Consider the following 21,734-nt stretch of genomic DNA (forward strand, 5'->3'; position numbering starts at 1 on the left):
CCACAGTATCTCTCGGGGGACCCGGTCATACGCCTTCTCCAAGTCCACAAAACACATGTAGACTGGTTGAGCATACTCCCAAGCCCCCTCTATGATCCTGGAAAGAGTGAAGAGCTGGTCCGTTGTTCCACGACCAGGACGAAAACCGCATTGTTCCTCTTCAATCCTTGGTTCGACTATCGGCCGAACCCTCCTTTCCAGCACCTTTAGAGTAGACTTTACCCGGGAGGCTGAGTAGTGTGATACCCCTGTAATTGGCACACACTCTCTGGTCCCCCTTTTTGAAGAGGGGTACCACCACCCCGATCTGCCACTCTTTTGGCACTGTCCCAGACTTCCACGCAATGTTGAAGAGGCGTGTCATCCAAGACAACCCCCCAACACCCATTGCTTTTAGCATCTCTGGACGGATCTCATCAATCCCCGGGGCTTTGCCACTGCGGAGTTGTTTGACTACCTCAGTGACTTCCACCAGGCTAATTGACGATGATCCCTCCTCCGCCTCCAGCTCCGCCTCCACCAAAGAGGGCGTAGTAGTTGGGTTCAGGAGTTCCTCAAAGTGTTCCTTCCACCGCCCGATAACCTCCTCAGTCGCGGTCAACAGGGTCCCATCCTTACTGTACACAGCTTGGATGGTTCCCCGTTTCCCCCTCCTGAGGTGACGGATGGTCTTCCAAAAACACTTTGGTGCCGACCGAAAGTCCTTCTCCATAGTTACCCCGAACTCCTCCCATACTCGCTGCTTTGCCTCCATCACGGCAGAGGCTGCTGCCCTTCGAGCCTGTCGGTACACTGCAACTGCCTCTGGAGTCCCACCGGATATCATAACCTTGAAGGCCTCCTTCTTCAGTCGGACGGCTTCCCTGACCACCGGTGTCCACCACGGAGTTCGAGGGTTACCGCCCCTTGATGCACCTAAGACCTTGAGGCCACAACTCACCGCCGTGGCTTCAGCAATTTGGGGGGGTTTGTTTAGGTTCTTTTCTTTGGTGCCACTGAAAGTCCTTGTTGATCCCTGTGTTGCACTTTTGCAAAATAAATACTTTTTTGTTACATTTTGTGTGGTGGATTTTGTGTGGCTGGCGCCACACTTGCTTTGACCTGTTGTCCTTGTGTTGCGCTCCAGGTCGAGCCACCAGGGAGCGTAACATAAAATCGAAGTCGCAACGCTTTGTGTTGCGTTGCTTCACATCGCGTCGAGGTCTGTATGATCACAAAATTCAGAGTTTACCCACCTCTACAGCACTGATTCTAACAATACGCGGAAGACGTAAGTACAACATGTCAACTATGTTCTCTTTTAGTACTAGAGCGCAGGTTAATGGGTGTTTATTATGAGTGTAAGCAGGGATACTAATACTATTTAAATGTGAGTGAATGAAAATGAGTTCGCCCACAACAAACCTGCTGCCGATCGATGCTAGCGGCGGCCGTGACGTCACACACGTAACTTTAGCCACGATTTATGGTTATTATTACTAACTTTAGTTTAATACGGTGAACGGAACTCGGTCTAAATCGCGTATGGGAGCTAACGGTCACGTCTCTCCGTGTTTCTGCGGACATTTGCGTGGTTTATTGGTGACGGCGCTTACGCGACTTTATAGCATCGGGGATGCGTCACATGTTGACAACAGCAGGTGTTACCAAGTCATAAACGTTACTTTATTACAACGTATAGCAACGTGTTTTATTCATGTGTCATTCAACAGTCCAGTAGAATTGTGATATTTGTCATTTATGTGGAATTATTCGTTATTTATGTAACATAATAACAAACAAACATAAAAAAAGATGTGCATATTTAGAGACAGACACAGGGTTTCCTCTGATAGGAAGGTTTTAATGAGAAGTGTAAAATACTGTGATATAACTGATGTCATAGGAAAGGGGGAATAAAAACCCTGCAACGTGTGAGGGTCGAACTCACGACCTTCAGATTATGAGACTGACGCGCTGCCTAATGCACCAACGAGGCACAAAGGCTTCTCTGTGTACATATTTCCAGTGTAGGAGTTCAAGTTGCCACGAAGTAAAGAGCAGCACGGGGTGCGGCGATTTATAAACGGATAACCCGAAGGGCTTCTTCAGGGACTTTACACAGCGCCCCTCTGCCTTGACAAGTAAACCCCCTATTGATCTTTCAGTGACTATTACATCTACCACCAATGTCCAAATTGATGTTTTGGCTTGTTTTCTGTTGCCTTTTGTCCTCAATGTATTATTACAATGAAAGGTTTTAGGATTGCCCTTTTCTGTGCTTGGTCGGCCTAAATGTCTGAATGAAGTGGTGCAATGGCAAGTGGACAGGTTCTTTGATATTTGATATGACTCTTCTCCATGGCAAGTCTTGTACTTTTCACGGAGCAAAGCAGACTTGCAGGTAAGAATTCTGCCCAAAGAGTCCAAATTTCCCCACCAAAAACAGCTGACAGGAAGGTTCCACCGAGACTTGAACTCAGATTACTGGATTCAGAGTCCAGAGTGCTGACCATTACACCATGGAACCCACAGATGAAGACAAAAATGAGCCAACTCACCAGGTCTGCGTGAGGGGCGAGATCTCCAAGACAAATGAGAGTGTTTTACTGCTGACAGAAGAAGCTCTACTTATTATTTGTGTCTCCGGGCATAAAGAAATTGAGGAAAGGGGGATTAAAAAGCCTGCCCCGTGTGAGGGTCCAACTCACGGCCTTCAGATTATGAGACTGACGCGCTGCCTACTGCGCCAACGAGGCACAAAGGCTTCTCTGTGTACATATTTCCAGCTTAGGAGTTCAAGTTGCAGTGTAGGAGTTCAAGTTGCCACGAAGTAAAGAGCAGCTGGGGGTACGGCGATTTATAAACGGATAACCCAAAGGGCTTCTTCAGGGACTTTACACAGCGCCCCTCTGCCTTGACAAGTAAACCCCCTATTGATCTTTCAGTGACTATTACATCTACCACCAATGTCCAAATTGATGTTTTGGCTTGTTTTCTGTTGCCTTTTGTCCTCAATGTATTATTACAATGAAAGGTTTTAGGATTGCCCTTTTCTGTGCTTGGTCGGCCTAAATGTCTGAATGAAGTGGTGCAATGGCAAGTGGACAGGTTCTTTGATATTTGATATGACTCTTCTCCATGGCAAGTCTTGTACTTTTCACGGAGCAAAGCAGACTTGCAGGTAAGAATTCTGCCCAAAGAGTCCAAATTTCCCCACCAAAAACAGCTGACAGGAAGGTTCCACCGAGACTTGAACTCGGATTACTGGATTCAGAGTCCAGAGTGCTGACCATTACACCATGGAACCCACAGATGAAGACAAAAACGAGCCAACTCACCAGGTCTGCGTGAGGGGCGAGATCTCCAAGACAAATAAGAGAGTGTTTTACTGCTGACAGAAGAAGCTCTACTTATTATTTGTGTCTCCGGGCATAAAGAAATTGAGGAAAGGGGGATTAAAAACCCTGCCCCGTGTGAGGGTCGAACTCACGGCCTTCAGATTATGAGACTGACGCGCTGCCTACTGCGCCAACGAGGCACAAAGGCTTCTCTGTGTACATATTTCCAGCGTAGGATTTCAAGTTGCAGTGTAGGAGTTCAAGTTGCCACGAAGTAAAGAGCAGCACGGGGTACGGCGATTTATAAACGGATAACCCAAAGGGCTTCTTCAGGGACTTTACACAGCGCCCCTCTGCCTTGACAAGTAAACCCCCTATTGATCTTTCAGTGACTATTACATCTACCACCAATGTCCAAATTGATGTTTTGGCTTGTTTTCTGTTGCCTTTTGTCCTCAATGAATTATTACAATGAAAGGTTTTAGGATTGCCCTTTTCTGTGCTTGGTCGGCCTAAATGTCTGAATGAAGTGGTGCAATGGCAAGTGGACAGGTTCTTTGATATTTGATATGACTCTTCTCCATGGCAAGTCTTGTACTTTTCACGGAGCAAAGCAGACTTGCAGGTAAGAATTCTGCCCAAAGAGTCCAAATTTCCCCACCAAAAACAGCTGACAGGAAGGTTCCACCGAGACTTGAACTCGGATTACTGGATTCAGAGTCCAGAGTGCTGACCATTACACCATGGAACCCACGGATGAAGACAAAAACGAGCCAACTCACCAGGTCTGCGTGAGGGGCGAGATCTCCAAGACAAATGAGAGTGTTTTACTGCTGACAGAAGAAGCTCTACTTATTATTTGTGTCTCCGGGCATAAAGAAATTGAGGAAAGGGGGATTAAAAACCCTGCCCCGTGTGAGGGTCGAACTCACGGCCTTCAGATTATGAGGCTGACGCGCTGCCTACTGCGCCAACGAGGCACAAAGGCTTCTCTGTGTACATATTTCCAGCGTAGGATTTCAAGTTGCAGTGTAGGAGTTCAAGTTGCCACGAAGTAAAGAGCAGCACGGGGTACGGCGATTTATAAACGGATAACCCAAAGGGCTTCTTCAGGGACTTTACACAGCGCCCCTCTGCCTTGACAAGTAAACCCCCTATTGATCTTTCAGTGACTATTACATCTACCACCAATGTCCAAATTGATGTTTTGGCTTGTTTTCTGTTGCCTTTTGTCCTCAATGTATTATTACAATGAAAGGTTTTAGGATTGCCCTTTTCTGTGCTTGGTCGTCCTAAAGGACTGAATGAAGTGGTGCAATGGCAAGTGGACAGGTTCTTTGATATTTGATATGACTATTCTCCATGGCAAGTCTTGTACTTTTCACGGAGCAAAGCAGACTTGCAGGTAAGAATTCTACCCAAAGAGTCCAAATTTCCCCACCCAAAACAGCTGACAGGAAGGTTCCACCGAGACTTGAACTCGGATTACTGGATTCAGAGTCCAGAGTGCTGACCATTACACCATGGAACCCACGGATGAAGACAAAAACGAGCCAACTCACCAGGTCTGCGTGAGGGGCGAGATCTCCAAGACAAATGAGAGTGTTTTACTGCTGACAGAAGAAGCTCTACTTATTATTTGTGTCTCCGGGCATAAAGAAATTGAGGAAACGGGGATTAAAAACCCTGCCCCGTGTGAGGGTCGAACTCACGGCCTTCAGATTATGAGACTGACGCGCTGCCTACTGCGCCAACGAGGCACAAAGGCTTCTCTGTGTACATATTTCCAGCGTAGGAGTTCAAGTTGCAGTGTAGGAGTTCAAGTTGCCACGAAGTAAAGAGCAGCACGGGGTAAGGCGATTTATAAACGGATAACCCAAAGGGCTTCTTCAGGGACTTTACACAGCGCCCCTCTGCCTTGACAAGTAAACCCCCTATTGATCTTTCAGTGACTATTACATCTACCACCAATGTCCAAATTGATGTTTTGGCTTGTTTTCTGTTGCCTTTTGTCCTCAATGTATTATTACAATGAAAGGTTTTAGGATTGCCCTTTTCTGTGCTTGGTCGTCCTAAAGGACTGAATGAAGTGGTGCAATGGCAAGTGGACAGGTTCTTTGATATTTGATATGACTTTTCTCCATGGCAAGTCTTGTACTTTTCACGGAGGAAAGCAGACTTGCAGGTAAGAATTCTGCCCAAAGAGTCCACATTTCCCCACCCAAAACAGCTGACAGGAAGGTTCCACCGAGACTTGAACTCGGATTACTGGATTCAGAGTCCAGAGTGCTGACCATTACACCATGGAACCCACGGATGAAGACAAAAACGAGCCAACTCAGCATGTCTGCGTGAGGGGCGAGATCTCCAAGACAAATGAGAGTGTTTTACTGCTGACAGAAGAAGCTCTACTTATTATTTGTGTCTCCGGGCATAAAGAAATTGAGGAAAGGGGGATTAAAAACCCTGCCCCGTGTGAGGGTCGAACTCACGGCCTTCAGATTATGAGACTGACGCGCTGCCTACTGCGCCAACGAGGCACAAAGGCTTCTCTGTGTACATATTTCCAGCTTAGGAGTTCAAGTTGCAGTGTAGGAGTTCAAGTTGCCACGAAGTAAAGAGCAGCACGGGGTACGGCGATTTATAAACGGATAACCCAAAGGGCTTCTTCAGGGACTTTACACAGCGCCCCTCTGCCTTGACAAGTAAACCCCCTATTGATCTTTCAGTGACTATTACATCTACCATCAATGTCCAAATTGATGTTTTGGCTTGTTTTCTGTTGCCTTTTGTCCTCAATGAATTATTACAATGAAAGGTTTTAGGATTGCCCTTTTCTGTGCTTGGTCGGCCTAAATGTCTGAATGAAGTGGTGCAATGGCAAGTGGACAGGTTCTTTGATATTTGATATGACTCTTCTCCATGGCAAGTCTTGTACTTTTCACGGAGCAAAGCAGACTTGCAGGTAAGAATTCTGCCCAAAGAGTCCAAATTTCCCCACCCAAAACAGCTGACAGGAAGGTTCCACCGAGACTTGAACTCGGATTACTGGATTCAGAGTCCAGAGTGCTGACCATTACACCATGGAACCCACGGATGAAGACAAAAACGAGCCAACTCACCAGGTCTGCGTGAGGGGCGAGATCTCCAAGACAAATGAGAGTGTTTTACTGCTGACAGAAGAAGCTCTACTTATTATTTGTGTCTCCGGGCATAAAGAAATTGAGGAAAGGGGGATTAAAAACCCTGCCCCGTGTGAGGGTCGAACTCACGGCCTTCAGATTATGAGACTGACGCGCTGGCTACTGCGCCAACGAGGCACAAAGGCTTCTCTGTGTACATATTTCCAGCGTAGGAGTTCAAGTTGCAGTGTAGGAGTTCAAGTTGCCACGAAGTAAAGAGCAGCACGGGGTACGGCGATTTATAAACGGATAACCCAAAGGGCTTCTTCAGGGACTTTACACAGCGCCCCTCTGCCTTGACAAGTAAACCCCCTATTGATCTTTCAGTGACTATTACATCTACCACCAATGTCCAAATTGATGTTTTGGCTTGTTTTCTGTTGCCTTTTGTCCTCAATGTATTATTACAATGAAAGGTTTTAGGATTGCCCTTTTCTGTGCTTGGTCGTCCTAAAGGACTGAATGAAGTGGTGCAATGGCAAGTGGACAGGTTCTTTGATATTTGATATGACTATTCTCCATGGCAAGTCTTGTACTTTTCACGGAGCAAAGCAGACTTGCAGGTAAGAATTCTGCCCAAAGAGTCCAAATTTCCCCACCCAAAACAGCTGACAGGAAGGTTCCACCGAGACTTGAACTCGGATTACTGGATTCAGAGTCCAGAGTGCTGACCATTACACCATGGAACCCACGGATGAAGACAAAAACGAGCCAACTCACCAGGTCTGCGTGAGGGGCGAGATCTCCAAGACAAATGAGAGTGTTTTACTGCTGACAGAAGAAGCTCTACTTATTATTTGTGTCTCCGGGCATAAAGAAATTGAGGAAACGGGGATTAAAAACCCTGCCCCGTGTGAGGGTCGAACTCACGGCCTTCAGATTATGAGACTGACGCGCTGGCTACTGCGCCAACGAGGCACAAAGGCTTCTCTGTGTACATATTTCCAGCGTAGGAGTTCAAGTTGCAGTGTAGGAGTTCAAGTTGCCACGAAGTAAAGAGCAGCACGGGGTAAGGCGATTTATAAACGGATAACCCAAAGGGCTTCTTCAGGGACTTTACACAGCGCCCCTCTGCCTTGACAAGTAAACCCCCTATTGATCTTTCAGTGACTATTACATCTACCACCAATGTCCAAATTGATGTTTTGGCTTGTTTTCTGTTGCCTTTTGTCCTCAATGTATTATTACAATGAAAGGTTTTAGGATTGCCCTTTTCTGTGCTTGGTCGTCCTAAAGGACTGAATGAAGTGGTGCAATGGCAAGTGGACAGGTTCTTTGATATTTGATATGACTATTCTCCATGGCAAGTCTTGTACTTTTCACGGAGCAAAGCAGACTTGCAGGTAAGAATTCTGCCCAAAGAGTCCAAATTTCCCCACCCAAAACAGCTGACAGGAAGGTTCCACCGAGACTTGAACTCGGATTACTGGATTCAGAGTCCAGAGTGCTGACCATTACACCATGGAACCCACGGATGAAGACAAAAACGAGCCAACTCAGCATGTCTGCGTGAGGGGCGAGATCTCCAAGACAAATGAGAGTGTTTTACTGCTGACAGAAGAAGCTCTACTTATTATTTGTGTCTCCGGGCATAAAGAAATTGAGGAAAGGGGGATTAAAAACCCTGCCCCGTGTGAGGGTCGAACTCACGGCCTTCAGATTATGATACTGACGCGCTGCCTACTGCGCCAACGAGGCACAAAGGCTTCTCTGTGTACATATTTCCAGCTTAGGAGTTCAAGTTGCAGTGTAGGAGTTCAAGTTGCCACGAAGTAAAGAGCAGCACGGGGTACGGCGATTTATAAACGGATAACCCAAAGGGCTTCTTCAGGGACTTTACACAGCGCCCCTCTGCCTTGACAAGTAAACCCCCTATTGATCTTTCAGTGACTATTACATCTACCATCAATGTCCAAATTGATGTTTTGGCTTGTTTTCTGTTGCCTTTTGTCCTCAATGAATTATTACAATGAAAGGTTTTAGGATTGCCCTTTTCTGTGCTTGGTCGGCCTAAATGTCTGAATGAAGTGGTGCAATGGCAAGTGGACAGGTTCTTTGATATTTGATATGACTCTTCTCCATGGCAAGTCTTGTACTTTTCACGGAGCAAAGCAGACTTGCAGGTAAGAATTCTGCCCAAAGAGTCCAAATTTCCCCACCCAAAACAGCTGACAGGAAGGTTCCACCGAGACTTGAACTCGGATTACTGGATTCAGAGTCCAGAGTGCTGACCATTACACCATGGAACCCACGGATGAAGACAAAAACGAGCCAACTCACCAGGTCTGCGTGAGGGGCGAGATCTCCAAGACAAATGAGAGTGTTTTACTGCTGACAGAAGAAGCTCTACTTATTATTTGTGTCTCCGGGCATAAAGAAATTGAGGAAAAGGGGATTAAAAACCCTGCCCCGTGTGAGGGTCGAACTCACGGCCTTCAGATTATGAGACTGACGCGCTGCCTACTGCGCCAACGAGGCACAAAGGCTTCTCTGTGTACATATTTCCAGCGTAGGAGTTCAAGTTGCAGTGTAGGAGTTCAAGTTGCCACGAAGTAAAGAGCAGCACGGGGTACGGCGATTTATAAACGGATAACCCAAAGGGCTTCTTCAGGGACTTTACACAGCGCCCCTCTGCCTTGACAAGTAAACCCCCTATTGATCTTTCAGTGACTATTACATCTACCACCAATGTCCAAATTGATGTTTTGGCTTGTTTTCTGTTGCCTTTTGTCCTCAATGTATTATTACAATGAAAGGTTTTAGGATTGCCCTTTTCTGTGCTTGGTCGTCCTAAAGGACTGAATGAAGTGGTGCAATGGCAAGTGGACAGGTTCTTTGATATTTGATATGACTATTCTCCATGGCAAGTCTTGTACTTTTCACGGAGCAAAGCAGACTTGCAGGTAAGAATTCTGCCCAAAGAGTCCAAATTTCCCCACCCAAAACAGCTGACAGGAAGGTTCCACCGAGACTTGAACTCGGATTACTGGATTCAGAGTCCAGAGTGCTGACCATTACACCATGGAACCCACGGATGAAGACAAAAACGAGCCAACTCACCAGGTCTGCGTGAGGGGCGAGATCTCCAAGACAAATGAGAGTGTTTTACTGCTGACAGAAGAAGCTCTACTTATTATTTGTGTCTCCGGGCATAAAGAAATTGAGGAAAGGGGGACTAAAAACCCTGCCCCGTGTGAGGGTCGAAATCACGGCCTTCAGATTATGAGACTGACGCGCTGCCTACTGCGCCAACGAGGCACAAAGGCTTCTCTGTGTACATATTTCCAGCGTAGGATTTCAAGTTGCAGTGTAGGAGTTCAAGTTGCCACGAAGTAAAGAGCAGCACGGGGTACGGCGATTTATAAACGGATAACCCAAAGGGCTTCTTCAGGGACTTTACACAGCGCCCCTCTGCCTTGACAAGTAAACCCCCTATTGATCTTTCAGTGACTATTACATCTACCACCAATGTCCAAATTGATGTTTTGGCTTGTTTTCTGTTGCCTTTTGTCCTCAATGTATTATTACAATGAAAGGTTTTAGGATTGCCCTTTTCTGTGCTTGGTCGTCCTAAAGGACTGAATGAAGTGGTGCAATGGCAAGTGGACAGGTTCTTTGATATTTGATATGACTATTCTCCATGGCAAGTCTTGTACTTTTCACGGAGCAAAGCAGACTTGCAGGTAAGAATTCTGCCCAAAGAGTCCAAATTTCCCCACCCAAAACAGCTGACAGGAAGGTTCCACCGAGACTTGAACTCGGATTACTGGATTCAGAGTCCAGAGTGCTGACCATTATACCATGGAACCCACGGATGAAGACAAAAACGAGCCAACTCACCAGGTCTGCGTGAGGGGCGAGATCTCCAAGACAAATGAGAGTGTTTTACTGCTGACAGAAGAAGCTCTACTTATTATTTGTGTCTCCGGGCATAAAGAAATTGAGGAAAGGGGGATTAAAAACCCTGCCCCGTGTGAGGGTCGAACTCACGGCCTTCAGATTATGAGACTGACGCGCTGCCTACTGCGCCAACGAGGCACAAAGGCTTCTCTGTGTACATATTTCCAGCGTAGGAGTTCAAGTTGCAGTGTAGGAGTTCAAGTTGCCACGAAGTAAAGAGCAGCACGGGGTAAGGCGATTTATAAACGGATAACCCAAAGGGCTTCTTCAGGGACTTTACACAGCGCCCCTCTGCCTTGACAAGTAAACCCCCTATTGATCTTTCAGTGACTATTACATCTACCACCAATGTCCAAATTGATGTTTTGGCTTGTTTTCTGTTGCCTTTTGTCCTCAATGTATTATTACAATGAAAGGTTTTAGGATTGCCCTTTTCTGTGCTTGGTCGTCCTAAAGGACTGAATGAAGTGGTGCAATGGCAAGTGGACAGGTTCTTTGATATTTGATATGACTATTCTCCATGGCAAGTCTTGTACTTTTCACGGAGCAAAGCAGACTTGCAGGTAAGAATTCTGCCCAAAGAGTCCAAATTTCCCCACCAAAAACAGCTGACAGGAAGGTTCCACCGAGACTTGAACTCGGATTACTGGATTCAGAGTCCAGAGTGCTGACCATTACACCATGGAACCCACGGATGAAGACAAAAACGAGCCAACTCAGCATGCCTGCGTGAGGGGCGAGATCTCCAAGACAAATGAGAGTGTTTTACTGCTGACAGAAGAAGCTCTACTTATTATTTGTGTCTCCGGGCATAAAGAAATTGAGGAAAGGGGGATTAAAAACCCTGCCCCGTGTGAGGGTCGAACTCACGGCCTTCAGATAATGAGACTGACGCGTTGCCTACTGCGCCAACGAGGCACAAAGGCTTCTCTGTGTACATATTTCCAGCGTAGGATTTCAAGTTGCAGTGTAGGAGTTGAAGCTGCCACGAAGTAAAGAGCAGCACGGGGTACGGCGATTTATAAACGGATAACCCAAAGGGCTTCTTCAGGGACTTTACACAGCGCCCCTCTGCCTTGACAAGTAAACCCCCTATTGATCTTTCAGTGACTATTACATCTACCACCAATGTCCAAATTGATGTTTTGGCTTGTTTTCTGTTGCCTTTTGTCCTCAATGTATTATTACAATGAAAGGTTTTAGGATTGCCCTTTTCTGTGCTTGGTCGTCCTAAAGGACTGAATGAAGTGGTGCAATGGCAAGTGGACAGGTTCTTTGATATTTGATATGACTATTCTCCATGGCAAGTCTTGTACTTTTCACGGAGCAAAGCAGACTTGCAGGTAAGAATTCTGCCCAAAGAGTCCAAATTTCCCCACCCAAAACAGCTGACAGGAAGGTTCCACCGAGACTTGAACTCGGATTACTGGATTCAGAGTCCAGAGTGCTGACCATTATACCATGGAACCCACGGATGAAGACAAAAACGAGCCAACTCACCAGGTCTGCGTGAGGGGCGAGATCTCCAAGACAAATGAGAGTGTTTTACTGCTGACAGAAGAAGCTCTACTTATTATTTGTGTCTCCGGGCATAAAGAAATTGAGGAAAGGGGGATTAAAAACCCTGCCCCGTGTGAGGGTCGAACTCACGGCCTTCAGATTATGAGACTGACGCGCTGCCTACTGCGCCAACGAGGCACAAAGGCTTCTCTGTGTACATATTTCCAGCGTAGGAGTTCAAGTTGCAGTGTAGGAGTTCAAGTTGCCACGAAGTAAAGAGCAGCACGGGGTAAGGCGATTTATAAACGGATAACCCAAAGGGCTTCTTCAGGGACTTTACACAGCGCCCCTCTGCCTTGACAAGTAAACCCCCTATTGATCTTTCAGTGACTATTACATCTACCACCAATGTCCAAATTGATGTTTTGGCTTGTTTTCTGTTGCCTTTTGTCCTCAATGTATTATTACAATGAAAGGTTTTAGGATTGCCCTTTTCTGTGCTTGGTCGTCCTAAAGGACTGAATGAAGTGGTGCAATGGCAAGTGGACAGGTTCTTTGATATTTGATATGACTATTCTCCATGGCAAGTCTTGTACTTTTCACGGAGCAAAGCAGACTTGCAGGTAAGAATTCTGCCCAAAGAGTCCAAATTTCCCCACCAAAAACAGCTGACAGGAAGGTTCCACCGAGACTTGAACTCGGATTACTGGATTCAGAGTCCAGAGTGCTGACCATTACACCATGGAACCCACGGATGAAGACAAAAACGAGCCAACTCAGCATGCCTGCGTGAGGGGCGAGATCTCCAAGACAAATGAGAGTGTTTTACTGCTGACAGAAGAAGCTCTACTTATTATTTGTGTCTCCGGGCATAAAGAAATTGAGGAAAGGGGGATTAAAAACCCTGCCCCGTGTGAGGGTCGAACTCACGGCCTTCAGATAATGAGACTGACGCGTTGCCTACTGCGCCAACGAGGCACAAAGGCTTCTCTGTGTACATATTTCCAGCGTAGGATTTCAAGTTGCAGTGTAGGAGTTGAAGCTGCCACGAAGTAAAGAGCAGCACGGGGTACGGCGATTTATAAACGGATAACCCAAAGGGCTTCTTCAGGGACTTTACACAGCGCCCCTCTGCCTTGACAAGTAAACCCCCTATTGATCTTTCAGTGACTATTACATCTACCACCAATGTCCAAATTGATGTTTTGGCTTGTTTTCTGTTGCCTTTTGTCCTCAATGTATTATTACAATGAAAGGTTTTAGGATTGCCCTTTTCTGTGCTTGGTCGTCCTAAAGGACTGAATGAAGTGGTGCAATGGCAAGTGGACAGGTTCTTTGATATTTGATATGACTATTCTCCATGGCAAGTCTTGTACTTTTCACGGAGCAAAGCAGACTTGCAGGTAAGAATTCTGCCCAAAGAGTCCAAATTTCCCCACCCAAAACAGCTGACAGGAAGGTTCCACCGAGACTTGAACTCGGATTACTGGATTCAGAGTCCAGAGTGCTGACCATTACACCATGGAACCCACGGATGAAGACAAAAACGAGCCAACTCAGCATGTCTGCGTGAGGGGCGAGATCTCCAAGACAAATGAGAGTGTTGTACTGCTGACAGAAGAAGCTCTACTTATTATTTGTGTCTCCGGGCATAAAGAAATTGAGGAAAGGGGGATTAAAAACCCTGCCCCGTGTGAGGGTCGAACTCACGGCCTTCAGATTATGAGACTGACGCGCTGCCTACTGCGCCAGCGAGGCACAAAGGCTTCTCTGTGTACATATTTCCAGCTTAGGAGTTCAAGTTGCAGTGTAGGAGTTCAAGTTGCCACGAAGTAAAGAGCAGCACGGGGTACGGCGATTTATAAACGGATAACCCAAAGGGCTTCTTCAGGGACTTTACACAGCGCCCCTCTGCCTTGACAAGTAAACCCCCTATTGATCTTTCAGTGACTATTACATCTACCACCAATGTCCAAATTGATGTTTTGGCTTGTTTTCTGTTGCCTTTTGTCCTCAATGTATTATTACAATGAAAGGTTTTAGGATTGCCCTTTTCTGTGCTTGGTCGTCCTAAAGGACTGAATGAAGTGGTGCAATGGCAAGTGGACAGGTTCTTTGATATTTGATATGACTATTCTCCATGGCAAGTCTTGTACTTTTCACGGAGCAAAGCAGACTTGCAGGTAAGAATTCTGCCCAAAGAGTCCAAATTTCCCCACCAAAAACAGCTGACAGGAAGGTTCCACCGAGACTTGAACTCGGATTACTGGATTCAGAGTCCAGAGTGCTGACCATTACACCATGGAACCCACAGACGGAGACAGAAACGAGCCAACTCACCAGGTCTGCGTGAGGGGCGAGATCTCCAGGACAAATGAGAGTGTTTTACTGCTGACAGAAGAAGCTCTACTTATTATTTGTGTCTCCGGGCATAAAGAAATTGAGAAAAGGGGGATTAAAAACCCTGCCCCGTGTGAGGGTCGAACTCACAGCCTTCAGATTATGAGACTGACGCGCTGCCTACTGCGCCAACGAGGCACAAAGGCTTCTCTGTTTACATATTTCCAGCGTAGGAGTTCAAGTTTCAGTGTAGAAGTTCAAGTTGCCACGAAGTAAAGAGCAGCACGGGGTACGGCGATTTATAAACGGATAACCCAAAGGGCTTCTTCAGGGACTTTACACAGCGCCCCTCTGCCTTGACAAGTAAACCCCCTATTGATCTTTCAGTGACTATTACATCTACCACCAATGTCCAAATTGATGTTTTGGCTTGTTTTCTGTTGCCTTTTGTCCTCAATGTATTATTACAATGAAAGGTTTTAGGATTGCCCTTTTCTGTGCTTGGTCGTCCTAAAGGACTGAATGAAGTGGTGCAATGGCAAGTGGACAGGTTCTTTGATATTTGATATGACTATTCTCCATGGCAAGTCTTGTACTTTTCACGGAGCAAAGCAGACTTGCAGGTAAGAATTCTACCCAAAGAGTCCAAATTTCCCCACCCAAAACAGCTGACAGGAAGGTTCCACCGAGACTTGAACTCGGATTACTGGATTCAGAGTCCAGAGTGCTGACCATTACACCATGGAACCCACGGATGAAGACAAAAACGAGCCAACTCACCAGGTCTGCGTGAGGGGCGAGATCTCCAAGACAAATGAGAGTGTTTTACTGCTGACAGAAGAAGCTCTACTTATTATTTGTGTCTCCGGGCATAAAGAAATTGAGGAAACGGGGATTAAAAACCCTGCCCCGTGTGAGGGTCGAACTCACGGCCTTCAGATTATGAGACTGACGCGCTGCCTACTGCGCCAACGAGGCACAAAGGCTTCTCTGTGTACATATTTCCAGCGTAGGAGTTCAAGTTGCAGTGTAGGAGTTCAAGTTGCCACGAAGTAAAGAGCAGCACGGGGTAAGGCGATTTATAAACGGATAACCCAAAGGGCTTCTTCAGGGACTTTACACAGCGCCCCTCTGCCTTGACAAGTAAACCCCCTATTGATCTTTCAGTGACTATTACATCTACCACCAATGTCCAAATTGATGTTTTGGCTTGTTTTCTGTTGCCTTTTGTCCTCAATGTATTATTACAATGAAAGGTTTTAGGATTGCCCTTTTCTGTGCTTGGTCGTCCTAAAGGACTGAATGAAGTGGTGCAATGGCAAGTGGACAGGTTCTTTGATATTTGATATGACTTTTCTCCATGGCAAGTCTTGTACTTTTCACGGAGGAAAGCAGACTTGCAGGTAAGAATTCTGCCCAAAGAGTCCACATTTCCCCACCCAAAACAGCTGACAGGAAGGTTCCACCGAGACTTGAACTCGGATTACTGGATTCAGAGTCCAGAGTGCTGACCATTACACCATGGAACCCACGGATGAAGACAAAAACGAGCCAACTCAGCATGTCTGCGTGAGGGGCGAGATCTCCAAGACAAATGAGAGTGTTTTACTGCTGACAGAAGAAGCTCTACTTATTATTTGTGTCTCCGGGCATAAAGAAATTGAGGAAAGGGGGATTAAAAACCCTGCCCCGTGTGAGGGTCGAACTCACGGCCTTCAGATTATGAGACTGACGCGCTGCCTACTGCGCCAACGAGGCACAAAGGCTTCTCTGTGTACATATTTCCAGCTTAGGAGTTCAAGTTGCAGTGTAGGAGTTCAAGTTGCCACGAAGTAAAGAGCAGCACGGGGTACGGCGATTTATAAACGGATAACCCAAAGGGCTTCTTCAGGGACTTTACACAGCGCCCCTCTGCCTTGACAAGTAAACCCCCTATTGATCTTTCAGTGACTATTACATCTACCATCAATGTCCAAATTGATGTTTTGGCTTGTTTTCTGTTGCCTTTTGTCCTCAATGAATTATTACAATGAAAGGTTTTAGGATTGCCCTTTTCTGTGCTTGGTCGGCCTAAATGTCTGAATGAAGTGGTGCAATGGCAAGTGGACAGGTTCTTTGATATTTGATATGACTCTTCTCCATGGCAAGTCTTGTACTTTTCACGGAGCAAAGCAGACTTGCAGGTAAGAATTCTGCCCAAAGAGTCCAAATTTCCCCACCCAAAACAGCTGACAGGAAGGTTCCACCGAGACTTGAACTCGGATTACTGGATTCAGAGTCCAGAGTGCTGACCATTACACCATGGAACCCACGGATGAAGACAAAAACGAGCCAACTCACCAGGTCTGCGTGAGGGGCGAGATCTCCAAGACAAATGAGAGTGTTTTACTGCTGACAGAAGAAGCTCTACTTATTATTTGTGTCTCCGGGCATAAAGAAATTGAGGAAAGGGGGATTAAAAACCCTGCCCCGTGTGAGGGTCGAACTCACGGCCTTCAGATTATGAGACTGACGCGCTGGCTACTGCGCCAACGAGGCACAAAGGCTTCTCTGTGTACATATTTCCAGCGTAGGAGTTCAAGTTGCAGTGTAGGAGTTCAAGTTGCCACGAAGTAAAGAGCAGCACGGGGTACGGCGATTTATAAACGGATAACCCAAAGGGCTTCTTCAGGGACTTTACACAGCGCCCCTCTGCCTTGACAAGTAAACCCCCTATTGATCTTTCAGTGACTATTACATCTACCACCAATGTCCAAATTGATGTTTTGGCTTGTTTTCTGTTGCCTTTTGTCCTCAATGTATTATTACAATGAAAGGTTTTAGGATTGCCCTTTTCTGTGCTTGGTCGTCCTAAAGGACTGAATGAAGTGGTGCAATGGCAAGTGGACAGGTTCTTTGATATTTGATATGACTATTCTCCATGGCAAGTCTTGTACTTTTCACGGAGCAAAGCAGACTTGCAGGTAAGAATTCTGCCCAAAGAGTCCAAATTTCCCCACCCAAAACAGCTGACAGGAAGGTTCCACCGAGACTTGAACTCGGATTACTGGATTCAGAGTCCAGAGTGCTGACCATTACACCATGGAACCCACGGATGAAGACAAAAACGAGCCAACTCACCAGGTCTGCGTGAGGGGCGAGATCTCCAAGACAAATGAGAGTGTTTTACTGCTGACAGAAGAAGATCTACTTATTATTTGTGTCTCCGGGCATAAAGAAATTGAGGAAACGGGGATTAAAAACCCTGCCCCGTGTGAGGGTCGAACTCACGGCCTTCAGATTATGAGACTGACGCGCTGGCTACTGCGCCAACGAGGCACAAAGGCTTCTCTGTGTACATATTTCCAGCGTAGGAGTTCAAGTTGCAGTGTAGGAGTTCAAGTTGCCACGAAGTAAAGAGCAGCACGGGGTAAGGCGATTTATAAACGGATAACCCAAAGGGCTTCTTCAGGGACTTTACACAGCGCCCCTCTGCCTTGACAAGTAAACCCCCTATTGATCTTTCAGTGACTATTACATCTACCACCAATGTCCAAATTGATGTTTTGGCTTGTTTTCTGTTGCCTTTTGTCCTCAATGTATTATTACAATGAAAGGTTTTAGGATTGCCCTTTTCTGTGCTTGGTCGTCCTAAAGGACTGAATGAAGTGGTGCAATGGCAAGTGGACAGGTTCTTTGATATTTGATATGACTATTCTCCATGGCAAGTCTTGTACTTTTCACGGAGCAAAGCAGACTTGCAGGTAAGAATTCTGCCCAAAGAGTCCAAATTTCCCCACCCAAAACAGCTGACAGGAAGGTTCCACCGAGACTTGAACTCGGATTACTGGATTCAGAGTCCAGAGTGCTGACCATTACACCATGGAACCCACGGATGAAGACAAAAACGAGCCAACTCAGCATGTCTGCGTGAGGGGCGAGATCTCCAAGACAAATGAGAGTGTTTTACTGCTGACAGAAGAAGCTCTACTTATTATTTGTGTCTCCGGGCATAAAGAAATTGAGGAAAGGGGGATTAAAAACCCTGCCCCGTGTGAGGGTCGAACTCACGGCCTTCAGATTATGAGACTGACGCGCTGCCTACTGCGCCAACGAGGCACAAAGGCTTCTCTGTGTACATATTTCCAGCTTAGGAGTTCAAGTTGCAGTGTAGGAGTTCAAGTTGCCACGAAGTAAAGAGCAGCACGGGGTACGGCGATTTATAAACGGATAACCCAAAGGGCTTCTTCAGGGACTTTACACAGCGCCCCTCTGCCTTGACAAGTAAACCCCCTATTGATCTTTCAGTGACTATTACATCTACCATCAATGTCCAAATTGATGTTTTGGCTTGTTTTCTGTTGCCTTTTGTCCTCAATGAATTATTACAATGAAAGGTTTTAGGATTGCCCTTTTCTGTGCTTGGTCGGCCTAAATGTCTGAATGAAGTGGTGCAATGGCAAGTGGACAGGTTCTTTGATATTTGATATGACTCTTCTCCATGGCAAGTCTTGTACTTTTCACGGAGCAAAGCAGACTTGCAGGTAAGAATTCTGCCCAAAGAGTCCAAATTTCCCCACCCAAAACAGCTGACAGGAAGGTTCCACCGAGACTTGAACTCGGATTACTGGATTCAGAGTCCAGAGTGCTGACCATTACACCATGGAACCCACGGATGAAGACAAAAACGAGCCAACTCACCAGGTCTGCGTGAGGGGCGAGATCTCCAAGACAAATGAGAGTGTTTTACTGCTGACAGAAGAAGCTCTACTTATTATTTGTGTCTCCGGGCATAAAGAAATTGAGGAAAAGGGGATTAAAAACCCTGCCCCGTGTGAGGGTCGAACTCACGGCCTTCAGATTATGAGACTGACGCGCTGCCTACTGCGCCAACGAGGCACAAAGGCTTCTCTGTGTACATATTTCCAGCGTAGGAGTTCAAGTTGCAGTGTAGGAGTTCAAGTTGCCACGAAGTAAAGAGCAGCACGGGGTACGGCGATTTATAAACGGATAACCCAAAGGGCTTCTTCAGGGACTTTACACAGCGCCCCTCTGCCTTGACAAGTAAACCCCCTATTGATCTTTCAGTGACTATTACATCTACCACCAATGTCCAAATTGATGTTTTGGCTTGTTTTCTGTTGCCTTTTGTCCTCAATGTATTATTACAATGAAAGGTTTTAGGATTGCCCTTTTCTGTGCTTGGTCGTCCTAAAGGACTGAATGAAGTGGTGCAATGGCAAGTGGACAGGTTCTTTGATATTTGATATGACTATTCTCCATGGCAAGTCTTGTACTTTTCACGGAGCAAAGCAGACTTGCAGGTAAGAATTCTGCCCAAAGAGTCCAAATTTCCCCACCCAAAACAGCTGACAGGAAGGTTCCACCGAGACTTGAACTCGGATTACTGGATTCAGAGTCCAGAGTGCTGACCATTACACCATGGAACCCACGGATGAAGACAAAAACGAGCCAACTCACCAGGTCTGCGTGAGGGGCGAGATCTCCAAGACAAATGAGAGTGTTTTACTGCTGACAGAAGAAGCTCTACTTATTATTTGTGTCTCCGGGCATAAAGAAATTGAGGAAAGGGGGACTAAAAACCCTGCCCCGTGTGAGGGTCGAAATCACGGCCTTCAGATTATGAGACTGACGCGCTGCCTACTGCGCCAACGAGGCACAAAGGCTTCTCTGTGTACATATTTCCAGCGTAGGATTTCAAGTTGCAGTGTAGGAGTTCAAGTTGCCACGAAGTAAAGAGCAGCACGGGGTACGGCGATTTATAAACGGATAACCCAAAGGGCTTCTTCAGGGACTTTACACAGCGCCCCTCTGCCTTGACAAGTAAACCCCCTATTGATCTTTCAGTGACTATTACATCTACCACCAATGTCCAAATTGATGTTTTGGCTTGTTTTCTGTTGCCTTTTGTCCTCAATGTATTATTACAATGAAAGGTTTTAGGATTGCCCTTTTCTGTGCTTGGTCGTCCTAAAGGACTGAATGAAGTGGTGCAATGGCAAGTGGACAGGTTCTTTGATATTTGATATGACTATTCTCCATGGCAAGTCTTGTACTTTTCACGGAGCAAAGCAGACTTGCAGGTAAGAATTCTGCCCAAAGAGTCCAAATTTCCCCACCAAAAACAGCTGACAGGAAGGTTCCACCGAGACTTGAACTCGGATTACTGGATTCAGAGTCCAGAGTGCTGACCATTACACCATGGAACCCACAGACGGAGACAAAAACGAGCCAACTCACCAGGTCTGCGTGAGGGGCGAGATCTCCAAGACAAATGAGAGTGTTTTACTGCTGACAGAAGAAGCTCTACTTATTATTTGTGTCTCCGGGCATAAAGAAATTGAGGAAAGGGGGATTAAAAACCCTGCCCCGTGTGAGGGTCGAACTCACGGCCTTCAGATTATGAGACTGACGCGCTGCCTACTGCGCCAACGAGGCACAAAGGCTTCTCTGTGTACATATTTCCAGCGTAGGAGTTCAAGTTGCAGTGTAGGAGTTCAAGTTGCCACGAAGTAAAGAGCAGCACGGGGTACGGCGATTTATAAACGGATAACCCAAAGGGCTTCTTCAGGGACTTTACACAGCGCCCCTCTGCCTTGACAAGTAAACCCCCTATTGATCTTTCAGTGACTATTACATCTACCACCAATGTCCAAATTGATGTTTTGGCTTGTTTTCTGTTGCCTTTTGTCCTCAATGAATTATTACAATGAAAGGTTTTAGGATTGCCCTTTTCTGTGCTTGGTCGGCCTAAATGTCTGAATGAAGTGGTGCAATGGCAAGTGGACAGGTTCTTTGATATTTGATATGACTCTTCTCCATGGCAAGTCTTGTACTTTTCACGGAGCAAAGCAGACTTGCAGGTAAGAATTCTGCCCAAAGAGTCCAAATTTCCCCACCCAAAACAGCTGACAGGAAGGTTCCACCGAGACTTGAACTCGGATTACTGGATTCAGAGTCGAGAGTGCTGACCATTACACCATGGAACCCACGGATGAAGACAAAAACGAGCCAACTCAGCATGTCTGCGTGAGGGGCGAGATCTCCAAGACAAATGAGAGTGTTTTACTGCTGACAGAAGAAGCTCTACTTATTATTTGTGTCTCCGGGCATAAAGAAATTGAGGAAAGGGGGATTAAAAACCCTGCCCCGTGTGAGGGTCGAACTCACGGCCTTCAGATTATGAGACTGACGCACTGCCTACTGCGCCAACGAGGCACAAAGGCTTCTCTGTGTACATATTTCCAGCGTAGGATTTCAAGTTGCAGTGTAGGAGTTCAAGTTGCCACGAAGTAAAGAGCAGCACGGGGTACGGCGATTTATAAACGGATAACCCAAAGGGCTTCTTCAGGGACTTTACACAGCGCCCCTCTGCCTTGACAAGTAAACCCCCTATTGATCTTTCAGTGACTATTACATCTACCACCAATGTCCAAATTGATGTTTTGGCTTGTTTTCTGTTGCCTTTTGTCCTCAATGTATTATTACAATG

At 46.3% G+C, this 21,734-nt stretch overlaps 49 non-coding genes across 49 annotated transcripts; all 49 read right to left on the reverse strand.

The window, feature by feature from the left end:
• Positions 1–2,437: 2,437 nt before the first annotated feature.
• trnaq-cug (transfer RNA glutamine (anticodon CUG)) lies at positions 2,438–2,509 on the reverse strand. The gene has a single exon. It is a non-coding gene; the product is annotated as a tRNA-Gln (tRNA).
• Positions 2,510–2,665: 156 nt separating this feature from the next.
• Positions 2,666–2,738, reverse strand: trnam-cau (transfer RNA methionine (anticodon CAU)). The gene has a single exon. It is a non-coding gene; the product is annotated as a tRNA-Met (tRNA).
• Positions 2,739–3,217: 479 nt separating this feature from the next.
• Positions 3,218–3,289, reverse strand: trnaq-cug (transfer RNA glutamine (anticodon CUG)). Its single transcript has one exon. It is a non-coding gene; the product is annotated as a tRNA-Gln (tRNA).
• A 158-nt stretch (positions 3,290–3,447) lies between these two features.
• Positions 3,448–3,520, reverse strand: trnam-cau (transfer RNA methionine (anticodon CAU)). Its single transcript has one exon. It is a non-coding gene; the product is annotated as a tRNA-Met (tRNA).
• A 479-nt stretch (positions 3,521–3,999) lies between these two features.
• Positions 4,000–4,071, reverse strand: trnaq-cug (transfer RNA glutamine (anticodon CUG)). Its single transcript has one exon. It is a non-coding gene; the product is annotated as a tRNA-Gln (tRNA).
• Positions 4,072–4,227: 156 nt separating this feature from the next.
• Positions 4,228–4,300, reverse strand: trnam-cau (transfer RNA methionine (anticodon CAU)). Its single transcript has one exon. It is a non-coding gene; the product is annotated as a tRNA-Met (tRNA).
• Positions 4,301–4,779: 479 nt separating this feature from the next.
• Positions 4,780–4,851, reverse strand: trnaq-cug (transfer RNA glutamine (anticodon CUG)). Its single transcript has one exon. It is a non-coding gene; the product is annotated as a tRNA-Gln (tRNA).
• Positions 4,852–5,007: 156 nt separating this feature from the next.
• trnam-cau (transfer RNA methionine (anticodon CAU)) lies at positions 5,008–5,080 on the reverse strand. The gene has a single exon. It is a non-coding gene; the product is annotated as a tRNA-Met (tRNA).
• Positions 5,081–5,559: 479 nt separating this feature from the next.
• On the reverse strand, positions 5,560–5,631 carry trnaq-cug (transfer RNA glutamine (anticodon CUG)). Its single transcript has one exon. It is a non-coding gene; the product is annotated as a tRNA-Gln (tRNA).
• Positions 5,632–5,787: 156 nt separating this feature from the next.
• trnam-cau (transfer RNA methionine (anticodon CAU)) lies at positions 5,788–5,860 on the reverse strand. Its single transcript has one exon. It is a non-coding gene; the product is annotated as a tRNA-Met (tRNA).
• Positions 5,861–6,339: 479 nt separating this feature from the next.
• Positions 6,340–6,411, reverse strand: trnaq-cug (transfer RNA glutamine (anticodon CUG)). The gene has a single exon. It is a non-coding gene; the product is annotated as a tRNA-Gln (tRNA).
• Positions 6,412–6,567: 156 nt separating this feature from the next.
• trnam-cau (transfer RNA methionine (anticodon CAU)) lies at positions 6,568–6,640 on the reverse strand. Its single transcript has one exon. It is a non-coding gene; the product is annotated as a tRNA-Met (tRNA).
• A 479-nt stretch (positions 6,641–7,119) lies between these two features.
• trnaq-cug (transfer RNA glutamine (anticodon CUG)) lies at positions 7,120–7,191 on the reverse strand. Its single transcript has one exon. It is a non-coding gene; the product is annotated as a tRNA-Gln (tRNA).
• Positions 7,192–7,347: 156 nt separating this feature from the next.
• Positions 7,348–7,420, reverse strand: trnam-cau (transfer RNA methionine (anticodon CAU)). The gene has a single exon. It is a non-coding gene; the product is annotated as a tRNA-Met (tRNA).
• A 479-nt stretch (positions 7,421–7,899) lies between these two features.
• On the reverse strand, positions 7,900–7,971 carry trnaq-cug (transfer RNA glutamine (anticodon CUG)). Its single transcript has one exon. It is a non-coding gene; the product is annotated as a tRNA-Gln (tRNA).
• Positions 7,972–8,127: 156 nt separating this feature from the next.
• trnam-cau (transfer RNA methionine (anticodon CAU)) lies at positions 8,128–8,200 on the reverse strand. The gene has a single exon. It is a non-coding gene; the product is annotated as a tRNA-Met (tRNA).
• A 479-nt stretch (positions 8,201–8,679) lies between these two features.
• trnaq-cug (transfer RNA glutamine (anticodon CUG)) lies at positions 8,680–8,751 on the reverse strand. Its single transcript has one exon. It is a non-coding gene; the product is annotated as a tRNA-Gln (tRNA).
• A 156-nt stretch (positions 8,752–8,907) lies between these two features.
• On the reverse strand, positions 8,908–8,980 carry trnam-cau (transfer RNA methionine (anticodon CAU)). The gene has a single exon. It is a non-coding gene; the product is annotated as a tRNA-Met (tRNA).
• Positions 8,981–9,459: 479 nt separating this feature from the next.
• Positions 9,460–9,531, reverse strand: trnaq-cug (transfer RNA glutamine (anticodon CUG)). Its single transcript has one exon. It is a non-coding gene; the product is annotated as a tRNA-Gln (tRNA).
• Positions 9,532–9,687: 156 nt separating this feature from the next.
• trnam-cau (transfer RNA methionine (anticodon CAU)) lies at positions 9,688–9,760 on the reverse strand. The gene has a single exon. It is a non-coding gene; the product is annotated as a tRNA-Met (tRNA).
• A 479-nt stretch (positions 9,761–10,239) lies between these two features.
• Positions 10,240–10,311, reverse strand: trnaq-cug (transfer RNA glutamine (anticodon CUG)). The gene has a single exon. It is a non-coding gene; the product is annotated as a tRNA-Gln (tRNA).
• Positions 10,312–10,467: 156 nt separating this feature from the next.
• Positions 10,468–10,540, reverse strand: trnam-cau (transfer RNA methionine (anticodon CAU)). Its single transcript has one exon. It is a non-coding gene; the product is annotated as a tRNA-Met (tRNA).
• A 479-nt stretch (positions 10,541–11,019) lies between these two features.
• Positions 11,020–11,091, reverse strand: trnaq-cug (transfer RNA glutamine (anticodon CUG)). Its single transcript has one exon. It is a non-coding gene; the product is annotated as a tRNA-Gln (tRNA).
• A 156-nt stretch (positions 11,092–11,247) lies between these two features.
• Positions 11,248–11,320, reverse strand: trnam-cau (transfer RNA methionine (anticodon CAU)). Its single transcript has one exon. It is a non-coding gene; the product is annotated as a tRNA-Met (tRNA).
• Positions 11,321–11,799: 479 nt separating this feature from the next.
• Positions 11,800–11,871, reverse strand: trnaq-cug (transfer RNA glutamine (anticodon CUG)). Its single transcript has one exon. It is a non-coding gene; the product is annotated as a tRNA-Gln (tRNA).
• Positions 11,872–12,027: 156 nt separating this feature from the next.
• On the reverse strand, positions 12,028–12,100 carry trnam-cau (transfer RNA methionine (anticodon CAU)). The gene has a single exon. It is a non-coding gene; the product is annotated as a tRNA-Met (tRNA).
• Positions 12,101–12,579: 479 nt separating this feature from the next.
• trnaq-cug (transfer RNA glutamine (anticodon CUG)) lies at positions 12,580–12,651 on the reverse strand. The gene has a single exon. It is a non-coding gene; the product is annotated as a tRNA-Gln (tRNA).
• Positions 12,652–13,359: 708 nt separating this feature from the next.
• On the reverse strand, positions 13,360–13,431 carry trnaq-cug (transfer RNA glutamine (anticodon CUG)). Its single transcript has one exon. It is a non-coding gene; the product is annotated as a tRNA-Gln (tRNA).
• Positions 13,432–13,587: 156 nt separating this feature from the next.
• Positions 13,588–13,660, reverse strand: trnam-cau (transfer RNA methionine (anticodon CAU)). The gene has a single exon. It is a non-coding gene; the product is annotated as a tRNA-Met (tRNA).
• A 479-nt stretch (positions 13,661–14,139) lies between these two features.
• trnaq-cug (transfer RNA glutamine (anticodon CUG)) lies at positions 14,140–14,211 on the reverse strand. The gene has a single exon. It is a non-coding gene; the product is annotated as a tRNA-Gln (tRNA).
• A 156-nt stretch (positions 14,212–14,367) lies between these two features.
• trnam-cau (transfer RNA methionine (anticodon CAU)) lies at positions 14,368–14,440 on the reverse strand. Its single transcript has one exon. It is a non-coding gene; the product is annotated as a tRNA-Met (tRNA).
• A 479-nt stretch (positions 14,441–14,919) lies between these two features.
• Positions 14,920–14,991, reverse strand: trnaq-cug (transfer RNA glutamine (anticodon CUG)). The gene has a single exon. It is a non-coding gene; the product is annotated as a tRNA-Gln (tRNA).
• A 156-nt stretch (positions 14,992–15,147) lies between these two features.
• Positions 15,148–15,220, reverse strand: trnam-cau (transfer RNA methionine (anticodon CAU)). The gene has a single exon. It is a non-coding gene; the product is annotated as a tRNA-Met (tRNA).
• A 479-nt stretch (positions 15,221–15,699) lies between these two features.
• On the reverse strand, positions 15,700–15,771 carry trnaq-cug (transfer RNA glutamine (anticodon CUG)). Its single transcript has one exon. It is a non-coding gene; the product is annotated as a tRNA-Gln (tRNA).
• Positions 15,772–15,927: 156 nt separating this feature from the next.
• On the reverse strand, positions 15,928–16,000 carry trnam-cau (transfer RNA methionine (anticodon CAU)). The gene has a single exon. It is a non-coding gene; the product is annotated as a tRNA-Met (tRNA).
• A 479-nt stretch (positions 16,001–16,479) lies between these two features.
• On the reverse strand, positions 16,480–16,551 carry trnaq-cug (transfer RNA glutamine (anticodon CUG)). The gene has a single exon. It is a non-coding gene; the product is annotated as a tRNA-Gln (tRNA).
• Positions 16,552–16,707: 156 nt separating this feature from the next.
• On the reverse strand, positions 16,708–16,780 carry trnam-cau (transfer RNA methionine (anticodon CAU)). Its single transcript has one exon. It is a non-coding gene; the product is annotated as a tRNA-Met (tRNA).
• A 479-nt stretch (positions 16,781–17,259) lies between these two features.
• On the reverse strand, positions 17,260–17,331 carry trnaq-cug (transfer RNA glutamine (anticodon CUG)). The gene has a single exon. It is a non-coding gene; the product is annotated as a tRNA-Gln (tRNA).
• Positions 17,332–17,487: 156 nt separating this feature from the next.
• On the reverse strand, positions 17,488–17,560 carry trnam-cau (transfer RNA methionine (anticodon CAU)). The gene has a single exon. It is a non-coding gene; the product is annotated as a tRNA-Met (tRNA).
• Positions 17,561–18,039: 479 nt separating this feature from the next.
• trnaq-cug (transfer RNA glutamine (anticodon CUG)) lies at positions 18,040–18,111 on the reverse strand. Its single transcript has one exon. It is a non-coding gene; the product is annotated as a tRNA-Gln (tRNA).
• Positions 18,112–18,267: 156 nt separating this feature from the next.
• Positions 18,268–18,340, reverse strand: trnam-cau (transfer RNA methionine (anticodon CAU)). The gene has a single exon. It is a non-coding gene; the product is annotated as a tRNA-Met (tRNA).
• Positions 18,341–18,819: 479 nt separating this feature from the next.
• On the reverse strand, positions 18,820–18,891 carry trnaq-cug (transfer RNA glutamine (anticodon CUG)). The gene has a single exon. It is a non-coding gene; the product is annotated as a tRNA-Gln (tRNA).
• Positions 18,892–19,047: 156 nt separating this feature from the next.
• On the reverse strand, positions 19,048–19,120 carry trnam-cau (transfer RNA methionine (anticodon CAU)). Its single transcript has one exon. It is a non-coding gene; the product is annotated as a tRNA-Met (tRNA).
• Positions 19,121–19,599: 479 nt separating this feature from the next.
• trnaq-cug (transfer RNA glutamine (anticodon CUG)) lies at positions 19,600–19,671 on the reverse strand. Its single transcript has one exon. It is a non-coding gene; the product is annotated as a tRNA-Gln (tRNA).
• Positions 19,672–19,827: 156 nt separating this feature from the next.
• On the reverse strand, positions 19,828–19,900 carry trnam-cau (transfer RNA methionine (anticodon CAU)). Its single transcript has one exon. It is a non-coding gene; the product is annotated as a tRNA-Met (tRNA).
• Positions 19,901–20,379: 479 nt separating this feature from the next.
• On the reverse strand, positions 20,380–20,451 carry trnaq-cug (transfer RNA glutamine (anticodon CUG)). The gene has a single exon. It is a non-coding gene; the product is annotated as a tRNA-Gln (tRNA).
• A 156-nt stretch (positions 20,452–20,607) lies between these two features.
• trnam-cau (transfer RNA methionine (anticodon CAU)) lies at positions 20,608–20,680 on the reverse strand. The gene has a single exon. It is a non-coding gene; the product is annotated as a tRNA-Met (tRNA).
• A 479-nt stretch (positions 20,681–21,159) lies between these two features.
• Positions 21,160–21,231, reverse strand: trnaq-cug (transfer RNA glutamine (anticodon CUG)). The gene has a single exon. It is a non-coding gene; the product is annotated as a tRNA-Gln (tRNA).
• Positions 21,232–21,387: 156 nt separating this feature from the next.
• trnam-cau (transfer RNA methionine (anticodon CAU)) lies at positions 21,388–21,460 on the reverse strand. Its single transcript has one exon. It is a non-coding gene; the product is annotated as a tRNA-Met (tRNA).
• Positions 21,461–21,734: the final 274 nt, after the last annotated feature.

This window comes from Gasterosteus aculeatus, chromosome 3 (assembly GCF_964276395.1).
Source record: "Gasterosteus aculeatus chromosome 3, fGasAcu3.hap1.1, whole genome shotgun sequence".
NCBI lineage: Eukaryota > Metazoa > Chordata > Actinopteri > Perciformes > Gasterosteidae > Gasterosteus > Gasterosteus aculeatus.